The sequence below is a fragment of the Mobula hypostoma genome, chromosome 2 (assembly GCF_963921235.1).
Source record: "Mobula hypostoma chromosome 2, sMobHyp1.1, whole genome shotgun sequence".
Classification (NCBI taxonomy): domain Eukaryota; kingdom Metazoa; phylum Chordata; class Chondrichthyes; order Myliobatiformes; family Myliobatidae; genus Mobula; species Mobula hypostoma.
This window is the reverse complement of record NC_086098.1, coordinates 37,631,481-37,653,897: the sequence shown is the minus strand read 5'-3', so window position 1 is coordinate 37,653,897 and position 22,417 is coordinate 37,631,481. Positions and strand designations below refer to the sequence as shown.

At 41.9% G+C, this 22,417-nt stretch overlaps 1 protein-coding gene across 4 annotated transcripts in view; it reads left to right on the top strand.

The window, feature by feature from the left end:
- The window catches only part of msraa (methionine sulfoxide reductase Aa), a 358,153-nt gene that overhangs the window by 323,498 nt on the left and 12,238 nt on the right, over nucleotides 1-22,417 (top strand). The gene's annotated exons all lie outside the window — the stretch shown is intronic.

The following is a 22,417-nucleotide window of genomic DNA, read 5'->3' as shown; positions in this document are numbered from 1 at the left end:
CTCCTCCGATTGTCACTGCCCTTTGAACCCTCACTCTGAGTCCACCCCATCTGGCGGTCTACCAAATCTCTCCATTGGCATCTTCTCTCTTCATCTCCCTCCCTCTCTGGCAAAAGCCCGCAAAATCAACTGCTTCCAGATTCACAAGACAGGGCAACAAAATCCTGATTGACTAACATGCATAACCATAGTCCTGTTATCTCCAGCCATAACCAAACATTGCTACTACAGAGAAACCATTACTTCAGCAGTGAACATTACAGAGAAGCCATTTCATTGGCCTTAGCCGTGAAACATTACAGAGAAGCCATTACAGCATGTTACACTGAATATAAAAGCAGGGGTGTAATGTTGAGACTTTATAAAGCACTGTTGAGGCCTCACTTGGAATACTGTGAGCAGTTTTGGGCCCCTTATCGTAGAAAGGATGTGCTGAAACTGGAGAGGGTTCAAAGGAGGTTCACTGTAATGAGTCCAGGATTGAATGGCTTGTCATGTGATGGTTCTGAGCCTGTATTCACTAGAGTTCAGAAGAATGAGGGGTGACCTAAATGAAACCTATTAAGTTGTGAAAGGCCTTGATAGAGTGGATGTGAAGAGGATGTTTCCTATGGTGGAAGATTCTAAACCCAGAGGATATAGCTTCAGAATAGAGGGGCGTCCTTTTGGAATGGAGATGAGGAGGAATTTCTTTAGCCAGAGAGTAGTAAATCTCTGGAATTTTTTGCCACAGGCAGCTGTGGAGGCCAAGCCTTTATGCCTATTTAAGGCAGAGGTTGATGGATTCTTGATTGAAGGGATATGGGGAGAAGTCAGGAGACCGGGGCTGAGAGGAAAATTGGACCAGCCATGATGAAATGGCAGAGCAGACTTAATGGGCCAAATGGCATAATTCTGCTCCTATATCTTTCGGTCTTGTGCTGTAATAAAGAAACTACTAAAATCACTTTTACTGTGCACCATTGTTGGGCTATGTGATTCATTCCAAAAATAAAAAAGGTGATATTTTGGCCGCAGAGAAACTTACTCGATGAAATGGAGTATCTGATAATGTACAGATGCAATTTAAAGGCAACAAGCTTAAATATGCTCTTTGTGCTATAAATGTTATTCATTAAGACAATTAGGATCTACCTTTAGATACTAAGGCTGCTTGCTGGTGAACATTAATAAAATCACTGCATAACTGTTTTATTAAAATGCTTTATCGGACTTCAGGTCACTACTGCATGATTTTTAGTCTTAAAGACAGTAAGTATTTGATTGGTTGAATAACTCATCTGCTGCTATTCACCAGAAGGAATTAATTTATCCCATCCACGTAGTAATGCAAGCATTAGAATAGATCATAAAATTGTACAGCAGTTCAAAAAGCTCTATAGAAGACTCTGTGCCTGGTTATACACATTCTCTTTACCTTGTGGAATTTTATCAGTCACTGTAATTGACATGGTAGTGAGACTTGCAATGGTACCAGAGTTGTCTATGAGCTCTTTTTGGATCATTGTTATTTTGTTCAAAAGCTATAAAGCTTTCTCAAATACAGCAACATGCTGAACAATGCAATGACGTATTGCAAGCTTCATAGGTACCATATCAAAGAAAATTTTGACTGTAGTTTAAGGAGTTTCATAAAAAATATGGAAAGGTGGAAAAGTTACTTTAACAAAACTTGGTCACATGTAGATTTTAAGGAGTTTCATAAAAAATATGGAAAGGTGGAAAAGTTCAGATAGTGAATTCCAAAGGATGGAAGCTCATATTCGAAAGAATGAAGGACAAGACTGGCAAAATTGGTTGACAAGGGGTATTAAGGAGTGGTCAGGAAAAGAAGGGATCATGCCAGTAAAGGATGTAAGAGTACACAAGAAAGAAATTAGGAAGTCAAAAGGGAGTTGTGAAGTATCCATGGCAGGCAAGATAGAGGAGGATCATGAAGGATACTATGTTTCAAGCAAAGGGGTAAGGAGAAGGAAGGTCAGTGTCATGATCAATGTGTGAAACCACATGAAAACTCACCCGTACTTGCCTTGGAAAATGATATGAAAGCTAGTGGATTCGGGTCAGGAAATGTAATGTGATATAATTATCAGAATTTGAGGATTTGGATCAATGATGGAGAAAGACCACTTCCACATTATAATGTTACAAAAAGCTATATTTATTGAGATATGATAAAGTATATAAAATGATTCATAAAGCAATTAATGAAGTACCAATTCTCACAGCATTCTGACCTGTGGGGACTCTGTAGAGACGAACAATGTCTGATTCTGAGAACTTAGAATTCCTTGGACCATCCTAGATCATGTTCCAAGGAGAGGTCAATGAGCTTGCAAGCAGATTACACTTCTAAAGTTAAAAGTCCACACTTATGGCATTACTTTACAAACAGTTTTCTGATATATTTCGAACTAACTATCTCCCCTAACAAAAGACAGAATTATTTATTGCAGAGAATGGCTGAGCTGGTCCCAGTGACTCCTTCAGGAAAGCAGGTTTATCTTATCTTACCATTATGTCTTCATAACTGCAGACTCTGAAGTTCATAATGTTTGAATACTTCAGGGCCCCAAGGGTGAGAGGAATCAGGGCCTGATAATTTACGTGTTTCCTAAATGAGCCTGCTTGTACAACCTGGAAACTTTTATCTGACAGCTCCATTTTATTTGCAGGCATGCTTTTAACCCTTACAGTACATTCCACCCTTTGGAGTCCTTAACCTCCATTTCCCATACATGTCACTGAGTGATCTAACAGCATAATCTGGCCAGCATCTCAATGTTCCTAATCTATGTATCTATCCATTAAGAGGATAACATGTGCATTCACTTGGGTTATTGTCTAACAATACAAAGCATGATACATTGTAATATAAGCAAAATACAAAAGATCAACAATATTTAGTGGTACAGTATAATGACATGAATGAACATCAATGTGCATTCCCCAATTCCAAACTTGATCCCATAAACTTGATCTTTTCAATTATTTAAGCCCAATGTAATTACATAACACCACCCCCTTTGTATGACTCGACCCTTACTGAACAATTTGCCTGCCCTCTCTTTTAAATAGTATTCAATCAGCAGTTAAAGGAAGAATAGGTGGGAAGTTATGCGGCCACAAAATGGTGCAGTTCTTTATCAGAGTAAGCCCGACAGGTCCCTGTCCTTTGTGGCCAGTCAGTTAACAGGATAACATTGGCAATAACCTTTTCCCAGGATATAATAATCAGAGCAATGCTATGAGAAGTAAGGTTAGATTTCAGCCCAAACTTGAAATTACAAAAGGGAGTGTGCATCTGAGCATACTTCATGAAAGGCATGGTCAGTGTGGACCTGTTGAGCCAACTGACCTGCTTCTGTAGTGTATGACTCTGTGGATTTGACTTAACTAGAAGAATCACAAATGAATTGCTCTCATAAATAGAGATGGGGCCTCAGTAAGAATTTCTTCAGGGGTCATCTACTGGTTCCCTTTCCAGTAACATTTGTATTATATGAGTGTTCCTAGTGCATCTCCAATTTCCATTAATCCCAAAAAAGTGGAAGTCCTTTCAGAGGGTTCAACGTCCTCCATGTGCTTGTCTCTTCTCTGCACTCTTAGTAGCATCTTGCCTCATTTATTCAGAACATTTCCCAGAGAAGAATGGCCAGATTCATGCCGAAGGTGAATGCGTGACACAGCCTGACATCCATAGTTTATTACAAGATAATATCTGTCCTTACTTTTAGTAGGATATGTTATTCATGTGGCTGAATTTGTCTCACATCTGAACAAACCAGTACACACTGTCCTTGTATTAAAACCTAAAATACATAACCTTGTCTATCCACAAGGCTAACAGCCATTTGTGGAGGATTGTTTGGGTTGTGTATCCATACCTTACCATCTCTATTAAAAACTGGAAGCTGGAATAGCAGTGGAGATGGGCTTGGGATTGTTAGAATTTGTTATCTTTTGTGTTGGTGATCCACCCAGCAAGAGGTGCTTGTGCAGATCATGAGGAGCCCGAGACAAAACACACTACCATCCTCCTAGGATATGGTTAAGTGTGAGAAGTGTAAATTGTTGTTTGAGCAATTTCACTCAACCTTTCCATTAAGCCTGATGCTCAGGAATGGTGTGGAACATCCATCATCCAATGCACACCATTGCCAGACTCCCATTCTGTTGCTTTCTGTCCTGACAATCAGATCCATTTGTATCTTGAGAGGACCCCTATAGTAATATATAAACTGCTGAATGCTGTGGAGGGTATTGTCTCGGTCTTCCTTCATGGAAAAAAAGGCCAACAAAAGACCAGAATGGGTGTCAACCATGGTGAAAGATACATATACTTTTGTTGCAGGAGAAATGGGGCCAATGTAGTTAATCAAGTTCTCAATGTAGTGCTGAATGTGTACCAGAGCCTGTTTGAGTAATGGTCAATTCTTTGTCATTGGCTCACTTCACAGAGTCATATTCTCTGACTTAATCAAAGGGAAGTTAAAGGCCTGGTTTCAGTCCATGTTGTGGTACCCTGAACCTCCAGATCTCCTGAGGTTTTGTACATCTTCATGCATAAATGTCCTTGCTCTTCAATTTCCCATCTTGAGTTGTACAATTTGATCTTCAGCATTATTGTATAAGGTCATATCAGTAACACCTTTCATGTGTGCATCCACGTGATAGACAGTAATATTCATGCATTGAGCTTTTTCCCAAATACTGTTTCCCAAATGTGAATTTCTGTGATGTTCCAGTCATCCTTTTGCAATCCTGGCGGGCAAACAGCCATTCCACTGGCCGTAGTGCAAGAGTTGATATAAAGGTGAACTCCCTTGTCTTCTTTCTGTTCTACCTATATCGCAACCAATGCCAGGGTTCGGCTGGAGCCTTTGGCACCCTGTCGCAGTAGAATAGTTCAGGTATCAGGGTTAAAAGCCATTACTTTCCATCAGCTTTGTCCATTTTACCAAGCGATGAAGCTGTCAGTGAACTATATATATATATCATTGCTGGGAAATGGGTAGTTCATTTAAAGGCTCCTACTTACTGGGTGGTTCTGGCAGTTTGGAAGCTGTGAGCAGGTAAAGACTAAGGGATCTTGATCAACATACTCATGTCCTTTACAGCCTTCTCAGCAATGTGTGCCCTCCCCACTCGATGGGTGGGGCTCTCTAAAGGGATTCACGGTCATTCTGGCTGCAGCAGGACCATCTGTCCTTCTGTATCTACCAGTTCCCAACAGCAGGATGGCAGCTCTTTCTCAAAAAGTAACGTAGTGAGTGGCTGTGTCAGGCAGCTTACCGGACCAGAAGCCCAGAGGTACTGTGCGTTCATTTTGTCGCCGCCGCGGACTCCAGACTGCGGCATCCGAGTTCACTGCAGCTTGCAGCTCAAATGCAGCGCCGCACCTACGTGGTGGAAGCAGCTGGAGCTGTGCAGCAGCTTCCTGGACAGTCTCGGGGTGGGGGGGGTGCCTGTTGCTGTTCCGGATCCCAGTCAAAACAAGCTTCCTTTCCAGGGCTGCAGCAGTGCTGTAAAGTGGAGTTTGTGACACCTCCAGTAGATGAGTTGAATCTACTCCTTGCTTGTGGGATGGGCTGTGTTAAGGATCACTCTTTACTTCATCAATAATCACATAGACTCCTTTATGTGAGTATTGGAACATCTGATTAGGAGCCTGTATTTTAGCTGGACCAATCTCCCAATCCTGCCGTGGGAAGGTGGCTGGCGCCCCTGCGACATCTTCCTCAGTTGGGCTCCCGCAACAATGTCAATGATGAGTCACCTCGATGTGAGGAGGTAGGGAGCGTTTTCGAGGACTCCAGCCACGATCCCATGGCACAGGTGGGACACTGCACATATCCCCGTGGCTGATGGCAAAAGAAAACTCAATCGTCATTCGCACGCTGGCTGTTGGGTTTCGTAACGGGCCATACTGGGCTACTAAAGCTGGAGGCTGCAGGTCAGACCTCTACTGCATCAAGTGACCTGCATACGGTTTTTGAAGTTTCTCTATGGCCACGCCGCATATGCGGTATTATTTTATGGGCACAACAGGATCAGGACAGGCTCACCACCACTGTCAGATCCTAAAAGAAAATTTATCCAAAGGGTCTATATGGTCGATTCTGTTAACAAGTCCATGCCTAATGTGTTCTCAGGTACATTTGAGGTTAAAGCAGAGACAGCCTGTGATACACCAGTTCTGACAGACAATTGAACAACGCATGTGTGGCTGCTTTCATATGCATGAACCGAGCACTCACTCGCCCTTAAATCGATCGTGATTTCTGGGCATTGAAACAACATCAGCACCAGTATCCCATTTCTCTTTGTATTCTTCCCTCTCTCCACCATAAGATTCTGGAACGTGTGCCCTCTTGTCTCCAAGTGATAGTCCATAGTGGGAGGGAAGGGTCTCCGGCACTTGAGCCCTGGAATCCCAGACCTACCCCTAGTCTAAGGGATGGCTGAGGCGTCACCATTGATCAAACTTTATTAGACTAAAGTATGATCTTGTCCCAGGAGGTGAGGGTATCTACGGTGCATCAAAGCAAAAATGGTCAGGAAGGGAAACAGTTTCTTACCCCAGGCCATTAGACTTCTGACCTCCCGACCACATCGTATTTGAAGTGTCACTGGTTAATCTGTTCCATACCTTGCAATATTCAATATTAATGCACCTTAGTTTGTTATTTACATGTGATTCATCTGTAGATTTTATCCTTACCTTCATAAGTTATAGTGTATTATGTGTTTTACACCCTGTTCAAGGAAATACTGTCTCGTTTCTGTATACATTATGTACATGTATGTAGTTAAATAAACCTCACTTGTCACTTGGCCTTTCTCCTCGCCCTTGCAAGAACCAAGCAAAACCTGTCTGTCCCTGGCCCCCGCTTTGTTGGGGTACCACAGTACTCTCTCAAAAGGGCATACATGGCCCCATTGAATTGCCATTTTTTTTCTCTGTCTATCCCAGCCCTTAACAGAAAAAGAAACATTGCCGTCTTGATAATTTTACTTTTATTCTAGTTATTTCCTTTTCCCTTGGTCTTGCTTTGCTAGGGATCTACCTTAGCTACTCGATCTTTAACCTGTTCTTTTTCTACCCCTTAAGTTCCTCCAGTATGCTCATAACCTCTGCAACTGTGCTTCCTACTGTCTGACCAGCAGGCCCCACTAGGTATCGTGTCGAGATACTGGCCCTGTTGGGACATCATATTGCATTTGGTTAGGCCACACTTAGAAACACGTGCAGTTGTGGTCATGACACTATAAGGTTAATGGGATTAAACCAGAGAGGCTGCAGAAAACATTCACAAAGGTATTCCCTGTAAAGGATGGCTTGAATAATCAGGAGTAATCAGGCATAGGTCTATTTTCCCTGGAGCAAATGAGACTTGAGAGGTGATGTGGTAGAGGTATATAAAATTGTGGGAAGTCCAGATAGGGTAGGTAGTCAGTGTCTGTTTCCCATTGTAAGGGCATTTTAAAGCTAGAGGGGATAGGTTTAAGGTAAGAGGGAGGAGGTTTAAAGAGGATCTGAGGAGTCATTTTTTTTCCCCACTTAAAAAATAGATGGCATCTGGAATGAGCAGTCGGAGGAGATGGTGAGGGGCTGCACGGTAGTGTAATGGTTAGCACAAAGGTTTACAGTATGGGTGACCCAGGTTCAATTCCTGCTGCTGCCTGTAAGCAGCCTGTACATTCTCCCCGTGCCCGTGATCACGTGGGTTTCCTTCAGTCCAAAGTCATACCAGTTGGTAAGTTAATCGGTCACTGTAAATTGTCCCATGATTAGGCTAGGGTTAAATCAGGGGTATGCTGGGCAGTGTGGCTCGAAGGGCCTATTCCGTGTGGTATCGCAACTAATTAATTAAGCAGCAAGAACATTTAAGAAGCATCTGCACAGGTACTTGAATGAACAAGGTATATATGAATGTGGAGTTAGATTAGATTATGAGGACACTCAGTCCTCGTTTATTGTCATTTAGAAATGCATGCGTTAAGAAATGATACAATTGTTCCTCCGGTATGATATCACAGAAACACAGGACAGACCAAGACTAAAACTGACAAAAACCACATAATGATAACATATAGTTACAACAGTGCAAAGCAATACCGTAATTTGATAAAGAGCAGACCATGGGCACGGTAAAAAAAGTCTCGAAGTCCCGATAGCCCCTTCATATCACACAGATAGTAGAAAGGAGAAACTCTCCCTGCTATGAACCTCCAGCGCCACAAACTTGCGGATGCAGCACCCTGGAAGCACCCGACCACAGCCGACTCTGAGTCTGTCCAAAAACTTCGAGCCTCCAACCAGCCCTCCGACACCGAACACCGTGCACCATCTCTGCCGAGCACTTCAACCCCGCTCCGGCCGCCGAGCAACAAGCAAAGCCGAGGACTCGGGGCCTTCCCCTCTGGAGATTCTGGATCACACAGTAGCAGCGACAGCGAAACAGGCATTTCAGAAGTTTCACCAGATGTTCCTCCGTGCTCTCACATTTGTCTCCATCAAATCAGAATTGTGCACGGCACCCTACTTGACTGATAACAGACGTCACCACCGGAGTGGCTGCTGCACGCTGCGTCGCACCGCCATCTTCTCCTCACAGGAGTTAGAACAGGTAAGTGGGGTTAGTATAGATGGCATTTTGGTCGGCATAGAGGAGGTGGGTTGTTTCTATGTTGTACAGCTTGGAGGCTCAGCTATCAGTGGTGAAGTAATTAAAACTGGGGGTTGAGGGTGCACGAATGGCCTAAGTTGGATGTGTATACATATCATCATGGCTTGTAGGACCAGAGGAGACTGCAGAACTATGGAAGGTTGAGATCATGGAAAGATTTGAAAGTAAGAAAGAGAATATTATAATTGCATTGTTTTATAACCAGAAGCTAATAAGAGCTAGCGAGCAATGTGGTGATCGTGAACAGGATGTGATTTGAGTTTTGGAGAGTGAAAATTTATAGATTAATGGTAGTGTTGCTGAAAAGGTTTCACACAAGTTTTGTGTGATTGACATGAACACCCACCAATGAAAACAAGCGGTTGCTTCGAGATCCTGCTGCTTCATGACATTGTAAGTCCAATGAGTATTTCAATTACAAGGTCAACGTACAAGGTAATTTGTGTAACAATAGTAAGAATGTACTATTGAGTATTTAGTGCTTGACTTCTGTGCCCCCCCTCTTGCCTCAATCTTGCTGAACACTGATAACCTACAAAGTGACATATTTGACTGAGATGTTAAGATTGATGAAGGCTGTAGACATGTAGATTGATGATCTTAATTAAATATATTAGGAGGAAATCAGAGTCCCTTGTATAAGTCATGCAGCCCTAGGTGGTAGGTAGTGTTTTCTTCCTTTTACAGAGGAATTTGACCCAAGTTCCAATTTGTGAGTTTGAAGGGAAATGCTTCCTGATCTTAAAAGGTAATGAAATAAAGCTCAAAATATGTACCTGTTGTTGAACATATGGAAATGATGGGGAGGAAATATTTAAAGGGGAATTGAGTTCAAAATTAGGAAAATCATATTTATATGGGGCAGTGATGAGTTCACATTTGGAGTGAAAGTGTATGTAATGTGACTAATTACCTGGAATAGCAGTTTATTTATGAAGAAAGATTAACAGGCCAGGCTTGTATCTGCTGAACACAAGCTAAGGTGAGAAGAGGGGACTTTGTCGGAGTCTTAATAGGGATGCTTCCTTTTGTGGGCAAATCTAGAACCAAGAGTCACATATTAAAAATAAGGGGCCATCATTCAAAACGATAATGGAGCATTTTTTTCTCTCAGAGACCAGTGAATTTTTGAAAATCTGTTCCTCTAAGGCTGGTGGTTCTGAGGTAGAAATAGATAAATTCTTCAGAAGTAGAGGATGATTATTGTGGGTAACTGTGAATGCAGAGTTCAAACATGACCTTATTAAGTAGAGGAGAAGACTTGAGGGGCCAAGTAGCCTACTCCTCATGGAGTCAGAGCAGCACTGTACAGAGACAGATCCTGCAACCCATCATGTCTACTACTTTTTTGCCAATCTATAATTATCTATATGGATAATGAAGTAAGTTTTCAAAGCTTGCAGAGAGATTTAGGCCTGTTAGAAGAGTGGGCTGAAAGATGGCAGATGGAGTTTAATGCTGAAAAATGTGAGGTGCTACATTTTGGTAGGATTAATCAAAATAGGACATGCATGGTAAATGGTAGGGCATTGAAGAATGCTGTAGAACAGAGGGATCTAGGAATAATGGTGCATAGTTTCCTGAAGGTGGAATCTCATGTGGATAGGGTGGTGAAGAAAGCTTTTGGTATGCTGGCCTTTATTAATCAAAGCATTGAGTATAGAAGTTGGGATGTAATGTTGAAATTATATAAGGCATTGGTAAGGCCAAATTTGGAGTATTGTGTACAGTTCTGGTCACCAAATTATAGGAAAAATGTCAATAAAATTGAGAAAGTACTGTCTAAGTATCTTGTAAATGTTGCCTGGGTTTCATCTCCTAAGTTACAGAGAAAGGTTGAACAAGTTAGGTCTTTTTCTTTGGAGCGCAGAAGGTTGAGAGGGCACTTGATAGAGGTGTTTAAAATTATGAGGGAGATTGATAGAGTTGACGTGGATAGGCTTTTTCCATTGAGAGTGGGGGAGATTCAAACAAGAGGACATGAGTTGGGAGTTAAAGGACAAAAGTTTAGGGGTAACATGAGGGGGAACTTTTTTACTCAGAGAGTGGTAGCTGTGTGGAACGAGCTTCCAGCAGAAGTGGTTGAGGCAGGTTCGATGTTGTCATTTAAAGCTAAATTGGATAGATATATGGACAGGAAGGGAATGGAGGGTTATGGACCGAGTGCAGGTCAGTGGGACTAGGTGAGAGTAGGAGTTCGGCATGGACTAGAAGGGCCGAAATGGCCTGTTTCCGTGCTGTAATTGTTATATGTTATATGGTTATACTAATCCCATTTGCTCACACTCAGTCTTTACTATTTCATGTATTGCCTGTCTAAGTATCTTGTAAATGTAGCCCTAATTTGTATGTTTCACACACCATGTACTCAGGAAGTCTGGAACATTGTGATGATCTCTACTGTTCCTTTTATGTCACAACCCATTGTTCATTTCTATGAAGTTATCTGTCATATCTTATGAACTAATAGGTCATATCACTCTAAATATTACTGTTTAATCATCAGTTTCATTGTACCAGATAATTATATATTTTTTTAATTAACTGGCAAACTAACAATTGATAGCATGTGACTTGACAGATTGTCATATATTGCAGTTACTCTGTCTGCTTCTCCAAGGGGCAAGGATTTAAATCACCATAGTAGCGTGTTTTATTCATTTGGTGTAAAATTTTCAATTTGGCTAACACAAATATCTAGAAATCTATTGAGTTATGCATACAAAGCAGCTCCAGGTTCATTCTGTTAGCTGATCTCAGCAGGAGTAGTAGCACTTAAAATAGGCTAATCGGATAATCAGCTCTTCATCCAAAACCTGTAATCGTTGCTTGAAAATTCATGTGTCAGGATAGAGTGTGGCTACAATGGTCAACACATTAAGGAAAACTGTACATGCTTGCAGCTTGATTCAGAGGTATAGTGGACAATTAAATGAGATATACCATTGTAGGTAGTTATAGTCCCATACCTCAATGATATGGAAGAAAACTGGGAGGAAAAATTGTTTAGAACCTTGTCTATATTATCCCATGAACCTAAAGCTCTAAATTTTCATCTACACTCCGTTGGGAAGATTACATTTTAGGATTAAGAGAAAAAGAAATTAAAATGAAGTACGCATCATTAAGAAGCATTCTAGTCAAATGCGGCCATCTACAGATGTGTGAAGAGGAAAACCTGTCACAAGCAAACACTTGGCAGTAAACTAATTTTATTACCATCTGCCTGTCAACAGAACAATTTACGGACACCTGTCAATAGCATCTGCCAACTCAACCACCCGATGAGGTGATGTCACATTTACCAGACATGATTCAGTACAGATTGGGTATGTTATCAGTTTATGTTGCAGAATCTATCATGTGCAATTTGTTCCCTAACATTATTAGCAAATATTTTATTCTTCACATTTTATCTGAAATTTGAGCTTTAATAATTGGTAACTGTCCTCCCTACGTTTATATGAAATTTATTATCCATGTTTCTCTGCGAGTTACTGATGTTAGGGAGTACGACCAAGGGCTGTCCCAATGAGTCTTTTTTACACTGTGGCACCATTGTAAACTATCAATAAATATGAAAATGCTTACACATTACAGGAAAATGATGATAATACTTGTACTGACAATAGCCTTTCAGTGTGAATGAATTATGTACCAAAACACATTCTAATTCCCATTAGATTGAAAAGACTTCAATATTAACCCTATTTTCACAAACTGGAAAATTCCATAGATTATCAATGAATTTTAGAGATTTTAATTTCCCGTGTTAAAATTGATTTTAGTACTTTTGTTCAAGATTATTTCTCCAAACCTCTAATTTTCCAAGACTTGTGTCTCTTTTATCATCTCTTATATATCAAATACATCTTTTCTATTACAGTATCACTTTAAAGTATCTCAGCTTTTGATCTCCTTCCTTTTCTTTATTAATGGAAGCTAAATTGTATTTTTTTCAAAAGTCATTTGCCTATTGAAACTGTTGTCTGAAGTATTATTTGCTCTGCTCAACATATGTAGATTTGGCAAATTTATAGATGGTATTTGAGCTGTGCCAATCCACACAGTCATGAGTATAGAGAGAGTAGAGCAGTAGGCCGAGACCAATCCTTGAGGTGTAGCATTGTTAACAAAAGGGAGGTGTTATTTTCTATCCTCGCTGACCGTGGATTCCTGTTGAGTTAATTATGGATCCAGTTGCAGAGGGAGGTACAGAGGCCCAGGTTTTAAAGCTTGTTGATTGGAACTGAGGGAACGATGGTGTTTGAATGTCAGAATAATGTGGCCATTAAGCTGAATACTTGGTCTTCTACCCAAGCTGTGAGACATGGGTGCACCCTTGTAACAATGGCAAGGTATGGTCAGGTGGAGCATATGAATATTTGTTGTGATTTATAGAAACTGTCGGTCGGTTATTTGGGATAATACGTTGAACAATGTCTGTTACTGGTCGTACAGTTGGGTGAAAGAAACATAGAAAACCTACAGCACAATATGGGCCCTTCAGCCCACAAAGTTGTGCAGAACATGTCCCTACCTTAGAAACTACTAGGCTTACCCATAGCCCTCTATTTTTCTAAGCTCCGTGTACCTATCCAAAAGTCTCTTAAAAGACCCTATCGTATCCGACTCCACCACCGTTGCCGGCATTTGTGACATTTGAAGATGCACTTTGTTTATTAAGGCCTCCAGGGCAGTGTCCTAAAATCTCGAGCTCATTTTCTCAAATGTGTCCTTGAACTTGAACTTAAGAGTCGTGGGCCAAAGAATGATCTCTTGATAAGAGGCAGAGCTTATTTAAGGTCAGTTTTGATCTGAATGCTTTCTTCTGAACAGCCTGTGTGACCGTGTGTAGTCTGATTAACTTGAGAAACTGTTACAGACAAAGTCCAAGTTACAGTAAGTCTGAGTAGACAAAAAAAATCTTTAAGGAGCAAAACATTGTTGATGCTAAAAAGAAAAATGAAGAACAGAAGGTGCTGGACGTACTCAGCAGGTCAGGCAGCATCCGCGGAGAGAGCAACAGAGTTAACATTTTGGGCATACAACCTTTATCAGAAAAATTGTCTTGCTGACACATGGCTACTTGGATGTAGCTATGTTTGACATTTTATGATTGAGAATATGAATAGGTTCCATAAATGATAACTATGGAATTACTGAGTTGCTATAAATCTGATCTGGTTCATACTGTAGTTCAGGGAAAGTTAACCTGCAATCATTGCCTGATCTAGCCTCCAACAACGCCATTGTGGTTCCTCAGTTCATGATCATAATTTTAGAGTCAGACTTATGCAACATGAAAGCAGACCTTTCAGCTCAACCCATTCATGCTGACCAAGGTGCCCACCTTAACCAGTCTTTGCCTGTGTTTCACCCTTATTCCTCTAAACCTTTCCTGTCCATGTACTGGACTAAACGTGTTTTGAACAGTGTTACTGTACCCACCTGTATCATTTCCTCTAGCAGTTCATTCCACGTACCTTCCACCCTCTGTGTGAGAAATAGTGACGCACTGTAAATGTTGACTTCAGCAACAATATCCACGTTTCAGAAAAAGTAAATAAAAAGGAGCGAACTTGAGCAGTCAGGACATTTTGCATCCCACATTTCCCTTGGATACATTGGATTATGTGTAGCAGGAGATAGATTTTAAAATAATCAAGCAGGGACAGTTGGGATATTCTATGTGCCACAGTTCCTTTGGAGAACACAAGTTTGTGATAATCAGTAATTTTAAATTTCCACATATTAACTGGGACTCGCATTCTATAAAGGGCTTACTGGGATAGATGGAACTCAGGCCTCCAGACCCGGCAACACCCTTGTAAATATTCTTTGTACTCTTTCAACCTTGTTTCCATCTTTTCTGTGGGTAGGTGAGCCAAACTAAACACAATACTCCAAATTAGGTCTCATAAACATCTTAGACAACGTCAGCTTTGTGGAGGGGAACAGTTTGCATCCAGTGATCATTACACCATTAGTTTCAAGATAATTATGGAGACGGTCCTCCATATGGTCTGGTCCTCGGGTTCAGATTCAAAATTGGAGAACGGCCAATTGTGATGATATCAGAAAGTGTCTGGCAAGTGTGGATTGGGACAGGTTATTTTCTACTGAAACACCATTGATAAATTTGCCAGTGAAACAACTAATGTGCACAGAATTTCAGATGGTGATGAAGAGGCGTACAGGGGTGAGATAGGTTAACTGGTATCCCAACAACAACCTTACACGCGATGTCAGTGAGACCAAGGAATTGATTATGGACTTCATGAGGGGGAATTTGAGGGAACACACACCAGTCCTCATTGAGTGATCAGCAGTGGAAAGGGTGAACAGCTTCAAATTCCTGGCTGTCAACATCTCTGAAGGTCTATCTTGGGCCCAACACATTGATGCAATTACAAAGAAGACACAACAGTGACGACATTTCTTTAGAATTTTGAGAAGACTTGGAGTATCCCCAAAGACTCACAAATTTCTGCAGATGTACCGTGGAGAGCATTCTAACCAGTTGCCTGATCTGTGCAGACACCGCTCCATCTGATATGCACAGGAATGGAAAAGGCTGCAGAAAGCTATAAACTCAGCCAACTCCATCATGAGCACTTGCCTCCCCAGCATTGAGGAGATCTTCAAAAGCAAGAAGTGAGGCAAAGCAGCAGTGAGGTCATGGACTGTATACAGATTACAGAGGAGGAGGTATTTGCTGTCTTGAGGTAAAGTAAGATGGGTAAATCTCCGGGGCCTGACAAAGTATTCCCCCGGACTCAGTGGGAGGCTAGTGCAGAAATTAGTGGAAGTATTTAAAACATCATTGGCCACAGGTGAGGTGCCAGAGGACTGGAGAATTCTAGGCATCCGTTAGTCTCGTGAGACCATGGATTTGCGCCTTGGAAGGTTTCCAGGGCGCAGGTCTGGGCAAGGTTGTATGGAAGACCGGCATTTGCCCATGCTGGGGGTCTCCCCTCTCCACGCCACCGATGTTGTCCAAGGGAAGGGCACTAGGGCCAATACAGCTTGGCACCAGTGTCGTCGCAGAGCAATGTGTGGTTAAGTGCCTTGCTCAAGGACACAACATTCTGCCTCAGCTGAGGCTCGAACTAGTGACCGTCAGATCACTAGACCGAGACTTTAACCACTTGGCCACGTGCCTTAACCACTTGGACTGGAGAATAGCCAATGTAGTTCCATTGTTTAAGAAAATCTCTAAAAATAAGCCAGGAAATTATAGCCAGTGAGCCTGACATCAGTAGTGGGTAAATTATTGAAAGTATTCTAAGACTCCAAATATTAAGTATTTGGATGGACAGGGACTGATATGTGATAGTCAACATGTCTTTGTGCATGGTAGTTCATCTCTAACCAATCTTACAGAGTTTTTGAAGGAAGTTACTAGGAAAATTGATGAAGGCAGTGGATGTGTCTATGTGGTCTTTAGCGAAGCCGTTGACAAGGTTCCATGTGGGAGATTGGTCAGAAAGGTTCAGTGGCTTGGCATTGAAGATGAGGCAGTAAATTGGATTAGACATCGGCTTCACGGGAGAAGCCAGCGTGTGGTCTCGGACAGGTGACGTGACGCAGGACTTGGCGCTGGGTCTGTTGTTGCTTCTCATTTATATCAGTGATCTGAATGATAATGTGGTTCACTGTATCAGCAAATTTGCGGAGGGCAACAAGATTGGGGGTGTCGTGGGCAGTGAAACTTGCAGCTGGATCTGGTCCAGCTGGAAAAATGGGCGGAAATCTGGCAGATGGAATTTAATGCAGACAAATGTGAGGTTGCACATTGGGAGGACAAACCAAGGTAGGACTTACATGGTGAGCGGTAGGGCACTGAAGAGTGTGGTGGATGGAAGTATCTGGGGATATGTATCCATAATTCCTTGACAGTGGTGTCACAGGTATGGTTGTAAGGGAAGCTCTTGCTACTTTGGCCTTCGTAAGTCAAAGTATTGAGTATAGGAGTTGGGATATATGTTGAAGATCTATAAGACATTGGTGTGGCCTAATTTGGGGTGTTACAAGTCAGCTGTCCGCAGGAAAGGTGTCAATAGATTGAAAGTGTTCAGAGAAAATTTACAAAGGTACTGCCAGGACTTGGGGATCTGAGTTACGGGGAAAGGTTGAATAGATTAGAACTTCATTCCCTGTAGCATAGGGGAATGAATGGAGATTTGATAGAGGTATACAAAATTATGAAGGTTATAGATAGCGTAAATGCAAGCAAGCTTTTTCCCACTGAGGTTGGGTGAAACTAGAACTATAGATCATGGTTAAGGGTGAAAGGTGAAATGTTCAAGGGGAATATGAGGGGATTTGTGGTCCAGGTGCAGGTTGATGGGTCTAGGCAGAATAATAGTTTGGCTGAATAATGGGCTGAAGGGCCTGTTTCTGTGCTGTACTGATCTATGACTCTAAGAGAAAAGTTACAAGTCTTTAGATTGTTAATTGAATTGGCAAAAAAAACCTAAAGAAATTTTGTTGAACTAAATTAATTTTAGACGTACCCAAAAGCAGTGATTTTCATGTAAATTCATTTTCTAAAAAGCTTCTGAATAAGTGTATTGGAATCTGGCTTTTCAAAAGCATTGTTTTGGGAGTATTTCCAAATTATCCTAATTTGGACAATTCAGTTATCCAACTTCCCTTTTATCCCTGTTTATGTTTGAGAAATGCATTTATTGTGCACAAATGTCCATGTAGATAAGTGGAAAGAAATTAATCCTGGAGGAGTCAGTGATGTGTAATATTACTTTTGTGTTGATTGGTCACCAATTTGCAATAAGTGCCTGACTTATTCATGGTTTGATGAGGATTTCTTTTACTATAATATGGACAAACATCCATCTGCTGGAATTAGTTTGATTTTTGGGACTCAAATTAATAAATACGGGAATATTCACCTTTGCTTTCTTGCTTACATATCAACGGTCCTTGACGTGCTGTCTTCAGTTTCCTGATGAGGTAACCGCAGCCTTTGGCCAGGAGCAGATGTTGTCAGGTGGTGCCCAACCTTCATAGTGTTTTGACCTTTAACCACTACACTCCCCAGTTAGCAGGTCAGCAATGGTGGTCGAGTCACTGCCCATCCGCTCCTGACTTCCAGCTCAACTCCCCTCACCTGCTCCCTCTCCAGCAAGAGGCTCTTTCTGCTTCCTCCCCCATCCTGGGAGCTGCTTGGATCTTGATCTTTTCATCAAGGCCCAGCACAGACAGCAACCTCCATGCCAACCTTGCTGGGATCCCTCTACAGCTCATCTCCACGGGGAATAGACACGCCTGCCATCCTTTGTCCCCGCACTCCTGGACTAAAGATCAGTACCTCAGGCCCTTTCTGTCATGACTCTAGTCACATCCTTCCTCCCATGGTACTGTGAGCTCCACCAGGAGGATTTTCTCATCTTCAGTGGACCACAGTACGATGTCTGGTCAAAGTGCGGTTTGCACCACCTCCAGGAACTGCAGCTTCCTTCCACATCAACACTCATCTGGCACTTTGCAGCAGATTGGATTTTGGCCTCGTTGATATGACTGGTGTGGCCCTCTCCTTGATGACAATGACTGCCCTGTTTGCCTCTCTGCCAGCTGGTCTCTTTTTACGCCTCTCCCACCCCAGTGTGTCAGGAAGGGACAGGAGGAACTTGTCATGGTGTCACCTTTACCCTCCTTGTGTTAAAGCTGTTTTGCATCCTTCCAGTATCTGTGTTAGTGAACCCCGCTGACCACAAACCTTGCAGTTAGGGTCCTCTCTCATCCCCCATGTGTGTTGTTGTGGTGGTGTAGGGAGAGTGTCAAACACAGACCGCAGGAGGAAGGAAATGCAGAAGGGCTCCAGTCTCCAAAGCTCTGCCCAAGTGATCTTGCGCTTGGGAAGATCCCATTTTATCCAGGTGCCTTGTGACCTCGGCTCCACTACCTTCAATACCTGCCTTCTGTCCTCGCAGTTCCGTACCTCTGCCTGGACTATATCATGCTTATCCCTTGCACTTCCACTCCCCCTTCACTGGACGTGTGCAGAGCCGAGGCCTTGCCGTCCCAGGAATGGGTTGCTGGTGATGTCTGTCAATTGCAGGGCTCTCACTGCCTCATCTATGGCCAAGTTAGTGGTCCACTTTCAGCCCAATCTTGTTGTGACTCCTGCTTAAATTATTAGTTTGTCATCAGAGCCCCTCAGTGTTAACACAACTCTATACTTTGCCACCTTGAACTCCTCCACTACCGATGACAATGGGAGCTATTGCTGGCCTGATCTTATGTAGAGCCCCACTGAAGAAAAACTTGGGGGGATCCCCAGCCACCTCTGCAAGTACTTGTTGACTTTCCTCTCGATGCCTTCTACAGTGGTCATGGGGATCTCGTACACTGAGCAACCTTGGTAGAAGGCCGTGTTAGCACAGCCTTGTCTTAAGTTTACCAGGGAGTCAGGTATTGTTGATCTTCTTCAGCCAGTCTTCAGTCTGCTTTACAGTGTCGGTGACATTGGCACTGACCGTCGTTGAAACATTAAACCACTTTCCCAGACACTTAACTGGGTTGTCCTGTATGGATGGAATGACTTCTCCCTATACTTGAAGATGGAACTTGCCAGTCACCTTGCCCTTTTTGATCACCATGCATCTGGACTTCCTGACCTTGAAGGTCATCCTAGCTCAGGCAGGGTTTCCAATACCCATCTTGCTTGGACAGGTTTTATTGGATTCATACTTCCATTTTAGCAGTGACCAAACAACCATGTGTTCTTTGTAAAAGCAGAGAGTTGATAACTTAAGGGATCTAACAGCTAAAGATCTTGCATTCGTACATCTACTTTGCTATGATCTGGTTTTTATTCACTTCTTATAAAAGTGATATTTTGTTGGAAGCTCAATGTCTGCAAGTCTGAGAATCTGGAGATAAGGCCTTGAGGCTTGTCTGGGTGTGTGAGAAGGTGGGAATGGGGTGGGGTTTGCTGCTTTTGCTGCTAAGGTTGTTCTGTGGAACATTGTGGGCATACTATGTTGGCACTGGAACATGTGGCAACTCTTGCGGGCTGCCCCCAACACAGCCTTCAGTGTGTTGGTTGTTTATGCAAAGAACGCTTTTCATTGTATGTTTCAATGTACTTGTGATAAATAAGTGAATCTGACAATAATACTGTACTCTGCTTTATTTCTGCACATTCTCTTAATTGTTATTTTATCACTTGGCTACTTAATTTCAAAATACATTATTATTATTATTCACTTTTGTTCTGAACACTAATTGTTGCTGAAAAAGAAATCCGTGAAAATGTGACCTCCAGAATCTTTTGAAATTTTAAACACTGAGAACTCCATTTTGAAGATAAGGCACATTTATCTCCATCCTGCCTGAGAGACTTCTTCACTTCTTGCTCCTGAATTTAAGTGAGATTAACAAGATTGATCGTGTGCTATTTAATTAAAATTTTTAAATATAGTAATTAAACTGAATGTTATCCAATTAATGCAGTTTCACTTCCATTTTGTACTGTAGCTCTAAGTATTTTTAATTCTCTTGTTCAAACAACAGTGGTTTATTGATCCATTTTGAGCAGTGGTCGTGATGTCATCTTTCATGAGGTTTGTTTTCCCAGTTCCTACAGTTTTATTGTCTGTTCCTGTGAAGAATTTGCTCTATAAAAAAATCCCTTTGTCAGTCAGCTTATTTACAGTAACTGTACATAGTTTTCTGCCATCCAACTGCACACCAAGAGCTATGGCATGAAGTGTTTCACTGGTAATTGCTAAGGAAACCATCGCGTTTTTGAAGTCTTTTGTTGGGCTTATAGTTTATGGAAGATAAAAGTTAATGAATTTTTAGATAAGTATGCCTAGTAATTAGATAGTATGTATTCTTCCTCAGGGTTGAGCAATGTAAAACTTCATTTGCAGTTGTTTCTGGGTTGAGTCATGCTAATCGTAAATTTTGACTGGAGACTTGCTGTACCTGTCAACATTGTATATGGGCTGACATCATCCCCATGAAATAGTCCTTTGCATGAAGGGGAACTTAAACCCCATTGTCTGGCGGGGGGAAGGAAGATACAGAGCATTTCTGGCACATCATGGTATTAATCCCGTAGCATAGGGTGGAGGGGCTCGAGGATGTAGGAACTTCTGGGCCTTCCTACATCCTTGAGTGCCTCTACTCTCTCATTCTACTGACCCACTGCAGTCCACCACCACTTCACCTGCCACTTTAAGAGTCCTGAGTCCTGGAGTGTTGCCAATGAACCAAGGCAAGATGCCTGTCAAAGGACCAGTCACAAGTCTGCTCAGAATTGTGCTCAATCTCTTGAGCTTGGCATCAGGAAATGAGGACAAGGTACCATAATTTTGAGTACCAAACTACGTACTGCTTAGTAAACTGGGACCGAGGTCTTTGGATTTTGATGTTGTGGAATGTTTCCACTGTGCGAATTCTGTTCCAGTTTGCCCTTTCTACGGTGTTTTGAGACAGTGGCTCAGTAACGAACAATGAACACTTGAAAGTACCAACTTTAGTTTCTTTTGTGTGTTTTATTGGTAATAACAGACGTTATACTGACCTAAGCTTGTGATGACACCAGCTGAGATGACTGTCCAAAAAAGGGCATCAACTAAAGCCTTTATAAAGTTTAATGTTGTGAGCAACTGAGGCTGAAATCATACACGTCCCCTCCACAGATTTTGAGTATTTCCAGCATTTTCTATTTTTATATTTTCAGTTTCCAGGTTTTGCAGAATTTTTCTTTGATGTGTGTTACTAATTTGAAAGGGAGCTGTCTGAAGTCAATAGAAGAGATTACATCCTATAATGATATGCCTTCAGGACAAGCAAGAGTGAAATTGGTCTGGTTAGGATATGCAGAAAGGTGATATGAAATTAGCATTTCATTTTAGATCCCATTGGATCTTCAGTTCCATCGTCACCTATTGTGTATAAATGCAAGATCAATAGTGCAAGTTCACTCGAACAAACAGAAAAGTGAAGGAAGCAGAAATATACTATGAATGTGGCTGAAAACCAACAGTGCTGGTGATGCTGGAAAGCTGAACTAAAATCGGAAAATGTTAGAAAAGCTAGCAAGTCAATCAGCATGTCTGGAAAGAGAAACAAATTTTGTTATCTCTTTTTCCCAGTTTTGATAAAGGGTCCTGGACCTGAAATATAACTTTTTTTCTTTTTACTCTAATTGTTGCTATTATTTTGTTTCATATCACCAGGAGTATTTACTCGTTGGAATTTAGAAGATTGAGGGGGAGATCTGATTGAAACGTATAAAATCCTAAAGGGATTGGACAGGCTAGATGCAGGAAGATTGTTCCCGATGTTGGGGAAGTCCAGAACGAGGGGTCACAGTTTGAGGATAAAGGGGAAGCCTTTTAGGACCGGGTTTAGGAAAAACTTCTTCACACAGAGAGTGGTGAATCTGTGGAATTCTCTGCCACAGGAAACAGTTGAGGCCAGTTCATTGGCTATATTTAAGAGGAAGTTAGATATGGCCCTTGTGGCTAAAGGGATCAGGGGGTATGGAGGGAAGGCTGGTACAGGGTTCTGAGTTGGATCATACTGAATGTTTTCTATGTTTCTATGTCTATGTAAGTTGAAAGTTCTGTTCTACACCTATAAGGCTGTAATTTCTGTACTTAGTAAAGTGGCCACTGAGCATATGCTCCTGGTCTTCTGCTGCTGCAGGTTATCCACTTCAAGGTATGACATGTTGTGCGTTC